The 10,357-nt window shown below is 36.4% G+C and overlaps 1 protein-coding gene and 7 non-coding genes across 12 annotated transcripts in view; all 8 read right to left on the reverse strand.

Annotated features, from left to right (window-relative positions):
• LOC103910797 (uncharacterized) overlaps positions 1-10,357 on the reverse strand; it is a 1,018,570-nt gene that overhangs the window by 984,761 nt on the left and 23,452 nt on the right. The gene's annotated exons all lie outside the window — the stretch shown is intronic.
• Positions 7,643-7,724, reverse strand: trnas-aga (transfer RNA serine (anticodon AGA)). The gene has a single exon. It is a non-coding gene; the product is annotated as a tRNA-Ser (tRNA).
• trnak-uuu (transfer RNA lysine (anticodon UUU)) lies at positions 7,843-7,915 on the reverse strand. The gene has a single exon. It is a non-coding gene; the product is annotated as a tRNA-Lys (tRNA).
• Positions 8,674-8,755, reverse strand: trnas-aga (transfer RNA serine (anticodon AGA)). Its single transcript has one exon. It is a non-coding gene; the product is annotated as a tRNA-Ser (tRNA).
• On the reverse strand, positions 8,874-8,946 carry trnak-uuu (transfer RNA lysine (anticodon UUU)). The gene has a single exon. It is a non-coding gene; the product is annotated as a tRNA-Lys (tRNA).
• On the reverse strand, positions 9,456-9,527 carry trnah-gug (transfer RNA histidin (anticodon GUG)). Its single transcript has one exon. It is a non-coding gene; the product is annotated as a tRNA-His (tRNA).
• trnas-aga (transfer RNA serine (anticodon AGA)) lies at positions 9,705-9,786 on the reverse strand. The gene has a single exon. It is a non-coding gene; the product is annotated as a tRNA-Ser (tRNA).
• trnak-uuu (transfer RNA lysine (anticodon UUU)) lies at positions 9,905-9,977 on the reverse strand. The gene has a single exon. It is a non-coding gene; the product is annotated as a tRNA-Lys (tRNA).

Raw genomic sequence — 10,357 nt, forward strand, 5'->3', positions numbered from 1 at the left:
AATGAATAAATGTAATAGTTACGAGTGAAGACAAAAGGCTCAAACATTTATCTAAATTATGTATTAATATAATCTTCTTAATGTTTTGTGATTGGAGTCAGAAAAAACAAAAGATAAATATATTAATAGTCTAAACCGCCTCATACTAAAATTGAAGTCAGATATGAGTTAAATTTAAAGTAAATCAACATTGTGCATTGGAAAGACCAAACAGGCATTGAATCTTCATCCACCAGTGGACACCGCCATAGGACCAACTGGGTGGACCTTACACCACTTAACATAGAAGTTATAGTAAATTGAAACTGTGTCAGTCCAGTTTTCATAGTTTCTTACATAATTGATCATAAAAGTCTTTTTGGTCATATTGATAAGACACAGATTTGAAAGTGTAGAAGTCCATCAATTAGCCCAATAATGAAACTTAACAGCATGGTTGAAGGCTAAACGCATGTAAGCCTTTTCTAGTTTTGCTGAAAAGAATTTTGTTGTTAGAAATCATTTATATTCATTTTTAGCTCCAAATTTAATCTGAATTAATTTTAAGTGATCATAAAATTTTGACTATTTGTAATTGTAAAAAAACATCACATACATCATTTATGACTTAATTTAGAGTTTTGATTTATATAATATTCCTCACTCTTCAGTTATACATTCATTAGGGACCAAACGCCGAGTTTCACGCCCTGGGTTTGCGCATCTTCTCACGGACAGTATCCCAGTAGGTACTGAAGAAGATTTCTATTCTCTCAGTGTGAAGTATTTTTTAAGTGTAAAGCAGTTAATTTTCTCTTCACAAAATGTATGTAGTGTTTGCAGCAAACATGCCAGCGTGTGTTAAAAATACAGTGATATGTCTGTGTAAGATGAGAGTGCCTGCACAGGAGCAACACTAGGAGAAGGCTGAGTGACTGATTGTGTAGAATAACTGAATATGTAAAGCACTGATTATTTATGTTAAATACTTGTATGAAGCTATATGTGTCAGAAGTTAGAATGAGTAACATATAATCAAGTTATTATCCTATCATAACGATGTATGTAAACACTTAGTTCCTTTGCATAAGTTGCATCTATGGAGAGAGAACTTTGGTGTCAAAACAGTTGCTGACATAGACCTGTAACATCTCTGTTGACATGAGCTGGTGGGCTGAGAGCCAAGAATAGCAAGACCCCTTAGACTAGAAACCTATTCAAAAATGGTCAAGAGTTAAAAAGAGACTTAGGGGTGTGTCAAATAATCCTGTATAAAAATTGTAACAAACACAGATACTTCAGAAGGTGCAGGAGAGACTTCAGACGGTGTCCAGGAGAGACTTCAGAATGCTCTGGGGTCTGCTCTGCTCTTTCTCGGCTTTATTATGGAGAATAAAGTCTATTTTCTGATATTCAAAACCTCTTGTCTGATAATTTCTAATTGATAAGTCAAAATTTACAACAAATGGCGCCCAACGTGGGGCTGGACAGAGACGAACGGGTGACACTGGACATGCTGGGGCTTGGAGGAAAAACACAAATATGTGGCCACGATAAAAAACGGTAAGCAATTTTTAGCATTTTTATTTTTTTATGCAAAGAGCATTTTTAAGTTTTAAAAGGAAGTTCTTAAAGTGTGGTGACAGTTAAGAGATTAAAGCAGATTAATAAAGTAGAGAGAAGCGCGCAAAGACCTCGGAGTACCCGTTCTGTTTTAATAATAATAAATATTATTATTCAGGAGGCTAGGGGAAAAAAGGCACAAATCCTGTGAAATGCTATTTTTACTGAAGAACAGTAAAGACAGGAGCAGAAGTAACAGGTCACTCAAGAGGAGTGTAGTGGAGAATTCTGTGGTTATAGCTCTAAGGTGAGAGGCTGTTCGGACAGGTCACTCAAGAGGAGTGAGGTATATTTATGTAATTGTAAGTATTTGTGTATTTGTCTGTGTTGCTGGGGTGCTTAGAAGCTATCACCTTTGATCTAGAGAGACTAGAATAGAGGTGAGGTTCAGGTTACACAGTGTAAGAGATGAGGTTAGGATGAGTGAGAAGTATGATTGTGTTTAGAAGTATGTTTGCAATAAGAGTGAGTTTAAAAGAATTATCGTTTTATATTATAATATAAAAGAAGGACTGCATATGTTGTGTGATTAAGGAACACTAAGATAGAGAGTGATGCAGTTTAGGGAAGATATTGTGATACAGAGGAGGATTAAGCCTCATAAAATTAATTGAGATCATATTGCATTTGAAAGACACAGACTGAAAAGAAGAATATATACTAGTTAAACATTTTTCTGAATAATCTCTGTGTGTTTGAAGTGTTTTTAAGTATGAAATAGGCAGAGAGGTGACTGAAATTCCTGACATGTCGACAGTCTGGAAGAAGGTCTGCTTCAGGAGTGGTAAGAATCTGTCTATTTTAAGAACAAAAGTTTCACAGGACAGATAGAAGCTAAAGAGTAAAGAAATATTATAAGGTATTAAATAAATAGAAATATTATAAAGTAATGTAATAAGATAAATAAAATAAGAAAATATTAATTATAGAATAAGATTTAAAAAATAAAAAGTGTTAATAAAAATGCAACTGGAAGCTATACTAATAAATATTTAGAAATTCAAAAATTGAAGCATGGAACTAACTACATATGGAGATAAATTGATATATTAATAAGAAAATAAATTTACTAAATCAGTATGAATCAAAAATAGATAAGTCAATAATTTGAGTAAAGAAAAAACTAGAGAAGAGGAAAAGTTTAATGAATATTGATTAATGGAAGAGTTAATGATCAAATGTTTAAGGAAAATAAGTTTAAAGAAAAATGAATTAGGAAAATCTAATAGGCAAAAATGCAAATTTTTGAAAAGGAAAAGAAGCATAGGAAAATGGAGAAAAAAGAAGTCCAAACATTGTTTAATAGAATTAAAAGAGAAGATGTTTAAAAATATATATTATAAAGTGATATATTATAAAGAAGTTAAATAATGTAAGATGTAATGTAACTAGTGAGGAAGCACTAGAATAAATTAATAAATATAAGTGAAGCACAATCTGAAGCCAAAGAAATTAATTATAAAAACATTTAACAAATAGAAAATTAAGCATATTTACATATGATAAAAATGATTGAGAATTAGAAAAAAAAAGTTGTTAAACAGTAAACAAAAATAGATAAATTAATTAATTAATTAATAAAAGAAATGGATAAAAGGAGTCTTTATTTGATGAAGGAAAAAATGGGAAAAAAATAATTTATTAAGTCATGAGCTAAATACTATATATATTAATTAAGAGGACATAGGGATGAACTTTGGGGGACTGTAGTCTCGTACCTACCAGACATCTGAGTATACTGGCAAATGGAAAGGTGTTTGAAAAACACAGAGCAAAATGGCTGTGGACACTTGTGACATGAACTTTTTGCCCAGGATTTACTGAGGACTGAAAAAGCTACATTTGTTCAGAGACATTCAAAAAAAGACACTAACAAGAGATTGATGAACTGATCAAAAAGAAAAAACGCTCCACCAGAACTTTACATCAGCTGAGTCAAAGAAAGAAGCCAGCCCAAAGAGAGAGGGGGAAAAACTGTGCCCTGATATGAAGGAATGTCAGGACACCACAGAAGCACCAATCTGTGAGCTGGTTGTCTCAGGTTGCGAGGGGGGATAGTCTGACAGTCCACCTCAAAGTAGCTCCTATAGTCCAAATTAAGTTCAAGCATTACAGAAGGAAAATTAAGAACAAAAGTGTAGCTACCCATTCTTGTATCAAATCAGTCTCCTGTCAGTTTTAGAGAAATTATTATCATGCAAATTTTTAAGTAAGAAAAAGTGTTATAAGGTAATTTTAAGGTGAAACTTTAAATGTGTAATGATGAAATTATATATTATGATGAATGTTAAATAATTTAGGTTTAAGTTTTAATAGGTTTAATCATAAAAGTCCTTAAACATTGAAGGATAACTTACAATGCAGCAGATTGACTAAAGAAAAAGAGAAAAAGCTTTTGATAAGGCAATACATAATTTGGAGAATAAATAAGAATGGAACTAAGTATTTAAGTTCAAATTAAGTAAAGGAAAATCTTAACATAATTGTATTGTGAATGGCCTAAATCAATATTGGATAGTGAAAACTGGAAAAATTCAAATCTAGAAAAATGATTTATAGTTAAAGGAAAGATTGAAATAACAATTTGAAATAAATTCATAGGACATAAGGTCAAAAAGTAACAGTTCTAAATTGCTATGAGAAAAATTGAAAGAGAACAGTGTTTAAGAAAAAGATAATGTTTTACATGAAAACATATGTGCAAAATAATTAGAAGAAAATATTAAGGAATAATAGTTAAAACAGAGCAAAGAGAAATTTACAAAACATACAGTAAGTTTTAGTCAGCTGATAAAAAAAGTGCATCAAAAAATGTATAAACAACTAGTTTGAGGGGAATGTCTTAGGAAATAATTATGAGCCAAAAGAAAATAACTCAAAGACAAAAATGGAATTAATATATAGATCAGAAAATAAATTAGCAAAGAAAGAAGTGTCAAATTCCAACTAAATGATTGTCATTACAGGACTGAGATGCAGATGAAATCAGCCAGCACAGTGAGGGTTAAAATTAAATCAGATGTAGATCTGCCCAGAAAGAAAAAAAAACACTAAATGCTGAAATAGGTATAAAACACTATTGAAAGGTTTGTGTAAAAATAGGAGCATTAATAGAAACATTTACTGTAATATACAATCTGTCCCAGACATTTCTATTTCTATTTAAATTTAAAGGAGTAATAAATTATAAGTAACTAATAATATTTAATTGACGTTAATTTGATAATTAAAATAAATGGTTAATCAAGACAGATAAAAGAGGCTTAATGTTTATAATATGATTTAAGAGCAATCAATAGGAGAAGATTTTCCAGCTGAAGTTCATATTGTTTGTGGAGATATGTTCTTTTGGATGGTAAATATATTAAGTGCTTAGTTTCTATTGAGTTTATTTTAGGTAACTACCAGAGGAGGGTAGAAACTTGTTTGAACTTGTGTAGGCTGATGACTAGCAAATACTGTATACACCAGAATGCATAAGGGTAAAATTAGGGAGAAAATCTTAGGATGGACACTGTCACAATATGTGGATGATTGAATTATCTACAGCTTCACAAAGATCTAGTTCAATTAAAAGACTTGACTGGAGACCATTGCTTCAAACAGTGAGATGATGACTGTTTTTGGTGTTGACTGGATAAAGAATTATTCTGTAAACAAGCACAGTTGAGAAACTATGATGAATAGATGAGTGGAGATGGTACCAGAAGCAAATTATGAAGCAGGAACAGTTATTACATTTGTGACGAAAGAAGTACTTCCAAGGATTTGAAACATCAGCAAAAAAAGTTCATAAAAGGTTTGCATTAATAAAGTAATTAAAATCAAAGTTAATAAGTGATCAATAAATAAAAACATCTAAAGGAGTATGAAAAATTGTGAATAAAGCAAAAGAGAGAGTAATTGTATTATGCTCAATTACCAGAAATGGCTGAAAGAGATGAAGATGATCCATCAAGGCCAACGCTCAATGAAAGATGTGAAAATAATAAACTTAATGGGATTAATTTGCTAACAAGTGCATTGGTGAATGATGGCATGGAAACTGACAGAAACAGGCATCTAACACCGCATCGCATGAACTACTATTGGGTCAACCCTTGCAAGAAACCACATGAAACTTTGCATAAAACCTTGCATATAATCTCACCTATAACCTTGCACATAACCTCTTGGAATGGTTTGCAAAGATGTCTAATGCAGTAGGGACTTTTATGAAGAAACAATTAATTGCCATGTGCAAAGCGATATCTGTGCAGGAAACCAGAAAGGAGCCATGTGAGAGAGCAGAGATATAAGGTCCAATTGGTCCAGCTGATCGAGTCTATCTGAGGATGCTCTGGAGAGCTCAGGAGAAAAGGACCATATCTGGATGAGGGCAAATCCAACAGCTGCCAAAGTGGATGCCATTAATGGGGTACCAATGCCTCAAAGGAGCGAAAGGAAACAACTCCAGCAAGGGAAAGCTGACCGGAAACAGAGGAGCCTGAATATTCTAAAGCTCTAAACTACGAAGTTCAACTTGTGGAAGGAGAAGTTTATCAGAACAAAGTAAAGAGTGATTCTGATAATATGCCTGAATACCACATACAGCAGTGCCACAAATCAAGGGATGATGAATGCACAACTGCAGATTTCAAAACTCAGACTCTTAACCACACATCTCCATTAACATCTATTAAAGTCAAGTGAAGATGCTGATAGCTTAGAAGAGAAACAAGGATGAGCAAAGATCAAGATCAACATTTGATGCTTTTTATGTTTGCATATTGAATTTGTTTGCATATTGCTTTTATGGTACCTATATATAATATCACTTCAGTATATCCTACATGAGTGTGAAAACCAGCAGCTAGCACTGAACCAACTGAATACTTATGCTTAAAACATTGTTGTCTTTGATGTGTTGAGAGAAAAAAAAGAGTAGTCTTTTACTTCCTTCAAACCAAGAGAGAGGGAAGATGTTTGGCTGGACTTCTGTCAAAGTACAGTGGCATAATCTAGTCAATTGATAACAGCTATGTGGCTAATATCAGTCACTAGATAGAGGTAATTAAGAGAACTGGATTATGAAATTGCACTTTGGGTTAAAAGACAATAATATTAAGACTAAAGTCTTAAGAGGAGGGATTGAAGAAGATTTCTATTCTCTCAGTGTGTAGTATTTTCTAAGTGTAAAGCAGTTAATTTTCTCTTCTCAAAATGTATGTAGTGTTTGCAGCAAACATGCCAGCATGTGTTAAAAATACTGTGTAATATGAGTATGCCTGCACAGAAGCAACACTAGGAGAAGGCTATTACTGAATGGCTGATTGTGTAGAATAACTGAATATGTAAAGCACTGATTATATATGTTAAATACTTGTATGAAGCTATATGTGGCAGAAGTTAGAATGAGTAACATATTATCAAGTTATTATCCTATCATAACAATGTATGTAAACCCTTAGTTCCTTTGCATAAGTTGTATCTATACTTTGCTGACATAGACCTGTAACATCTCTGTTGACATGAGCTGGTGGGCTGAGAGCCAAGAATAGCAGGACCCCTTAGACTAGAAAACCTATTCAAAAATGGTCAAGAGTTAAAAAGAGACACAAAGGGGTGTGTCATAATTACCTGTATAAAGATTATGGGGAACACAGATACTTTAGAAGGTGTCCCGGAGAGACTTCAGAATGCTCTGGGGTCTGCTCTGCTCTTTCTCGGCTTTATTATGGAGAATAAAGTCTATTTTCTGATATGCAAAACCTCCGGTCTGATAATTTCACAATGATGAAAAGTCGAATTCACGACATGACCCCGTTCAACCCGAGGATGTTGCGGCCACAACGCAAAGTTCTAACCACTATACGATCACGGCGAGCTATGAAACAGCCGTTGTGACCTATGTGTGGTATGTTTCTCCCTGTGATAAGCCCCTTTCTCTTCAGTGAGAACTCTCTGTTGTTTTTCTCCTCCTACCAGCACAACGCTTTTCCCAAGAAACAATGAAATTGCAAACAATTGACGACTGCTGCAATTTTAAAAAGGGGGAGGACGTAGTCGGCAGGATTCGAACCTGCGCGGGGAGACCCCAATGGATTTCTAGTCCATCGCCTTAACCACTCGGCCACGACTACAAGACTGCCTGTACTGCCATTTCTTTATGCCTAGTACACATATTGTGCATCCAGATTAAACTTTCATCAAGCGATAGCTCAACAGCAAAAGCTGTGGCTCCACAAAATGAGCGTCACACGCCCGAACAGGGACTTGAACCCTGGACCCTCAGATTAAAAGTCTGATGCTCTACCGACTGAGCTATCCGGGCTCCACAACAGTAATTTACAAGTAGGCAAGGTTTGGGTTGTGGTCGGCGCAGACCTTTACAGTGCACCAAAGTTTACCGTGAGATGGGGTTTTAAGCTTATGGTTTGTGTGGATGTTGCTAAAACACGACAGGTTACTTTGAGGTTGGGTTTATGGTTTTTGTAGGTGTAGACATCAGTACAACACAATAGTTTGGACTTCATGTCATGTAGGAGACATTAAATAGATCAATGATAACTGCAGAATGTCTTTCTGCTGTTGTGGCAATGAATGGACACTCAACAATTGAAAAGATTCCTTCCATGCCTTAGAAGCGTGACTTGATCAGTACTTATCTACACAGCATGCTGGCATCAAAGATCCTATTTCTCTTATATCATATCCCTAGTCTTCCACACTTTAGGAAACGTAAACATTCAGGACGTACCATTAGCACAGACTGCACTGAAAGACGGCTGGAGATAACAGATGGCATAACAGAGTGCGACACCAATGTCACCTTGAAAAACCTGCCTTGACCCGGATTCGAACCGGGGTTGCTGCGGCCACAACGCAGAGTACTAACCACTATACGATCACGGCGAGCTATGAAACAGTCGTCGTGACTTATGTGTGGTATGTTCCTCCCTGTGATAAGCCCCTTTCTCTTCAGTGAGAACTCTCTGTTGTTTTTCCCCTCCTACGAGCACAACGCTTTTCCAAAGAAACAATGGAAATGCAAACAATTGACGACTGCTGCAATTTTAAAAAGGGGGAGGACGTACTCGGCAGGATTCGAACCTGCGCGGGGAGACCCCAATGGATTTCTAGTCCATCGCCTTAACCACTCGGCCACGACTACAAGACTGCCTCTACTGCCATTTCTTTATGCCTAGTACACATATTGTGCATCCAGATGAAACTTTCATCAAGCGATAGCTCAACAGCAAAAGCTGTGGCTCCACAAAATGAGCATCACACGCCCGAACAGGGACTTGAACCCTGGACCCTCAGATTAAAAGTCTGATGCTCTACCGACTGAGCTATCCAGGCTCCACAACAGTAATTTACAAGTAGGCAAGCTTTCGGTTGTGGTCGGCGCAGACCTTTACAGTACACTAAAGTTTACCGTGAGATGGGGTTTTAAGCTTATGGTTGGTGTGGATGTTGCTAAAACACGACAGGTTACTTTGAGGTTGGGTTTATGGTTTTTGTAGGTGTAGACATCAGTACAACACAATAGTTTGGACTTCATGTCATGTAGGAGACATTAAATAGATCAATGATAACTGCAGATAGTCTTTCTGCTGTTGTGGCAATGAATGGACACTCAACAATTGAAAAGATTCCTTCCATGCCTTAGAAGCGTGACTTGATCAGTACTTATCTACACAGCATGCTGGCATCAAAGATCCTATTTCTCTTATATCATATCCCTAGTCTTCCACACTTCAGGAAACGTAAACATTCAGGACGTGCCGTTAGCACAGCCTGCACTAAAAGAAGGCTGGAGATAACGGATGGCATCACAGAGTGCGACACCAATGTCACCTTGAAAAACCTGCCGTGACCCGGATTCGAACCGGGGTTGCTGCGGCCACAACGCAGAATACTAACCACTATACGATCACGGCGAGCTATGAAACAGTCGTCGTGACTTATGTGTGGTATGTTCCTCCCTGTGATAAGCCCCTTTCTCTTCAGTGAGAACTCTCTGTTGTTTTTCCCCTCCTACCAGCACAACGCTTTTCCAAAGAAACAATGGAAATGCAAACAATTGACGACTGCTGCAATTTTAAAAAGGGGGAGGACGTACTCGGCAGGATTCGAACCTGCGCGGGGAGACCCCAATGGATTTCTAGTCCATCGCCTTAACCACTCGGCCACGACTACAAGACTGCCTCTACTGCCATTTCTTTATGCCTAGTACACATATTGTGCATCCAGATGAAACTTTCATCAAGCGATAGCTCAACAGCAAAAGCTGTGGCTCCACAAAATGAGCATCACACGCCCGAACAGGGACTTGAACCCTGAACCCTCAGATTAAAAGTCTGATGCTCTACCGACTGAGCTATCCAGGCTCCACAACAGTAATTTACAAGTAGGCAAGCTTTGGGTTGTGGTCGGCGCAGACCTTTACAGTACACTAAAGTTTACCGTGAGATGGGGTTTTAAGCTTATGGTTGGTGTGGATGTTGCTAAAACACGACAGGTTACTTTGAGGTTGGGTTTATGGTTTTTGTAGGTGTAGACATCAGTACAACACAATAGTTTGGACTTCATGTCATGTAGGAGACATTAAATAGATCAATGATAACTGCAGATAGTCTTTCTGCTCTTGTGGCAATGAATGGACACTCAACATTTGAAAAGATTCCTTCCATGCCTTAGAAGCGTGACTTGATCAGTACTTATCTACACAGCATGCTGGCATCAAAGATCCTATTTCTCTTATATCATA

This window comes from Danio rerio, chromosome 4, assembly GCF_049306965.1.
Source record: "Danio rerio strain Tuebingen ecotype United States chromosome 4, GRCz12tu, whole genome shotgun sequence".
Lineage (NCBI taxonomy): Eukaryota > Metazoa > Chordata > Actinopteri > Cypriniformes > Danionidae > Danio > Danio rerio.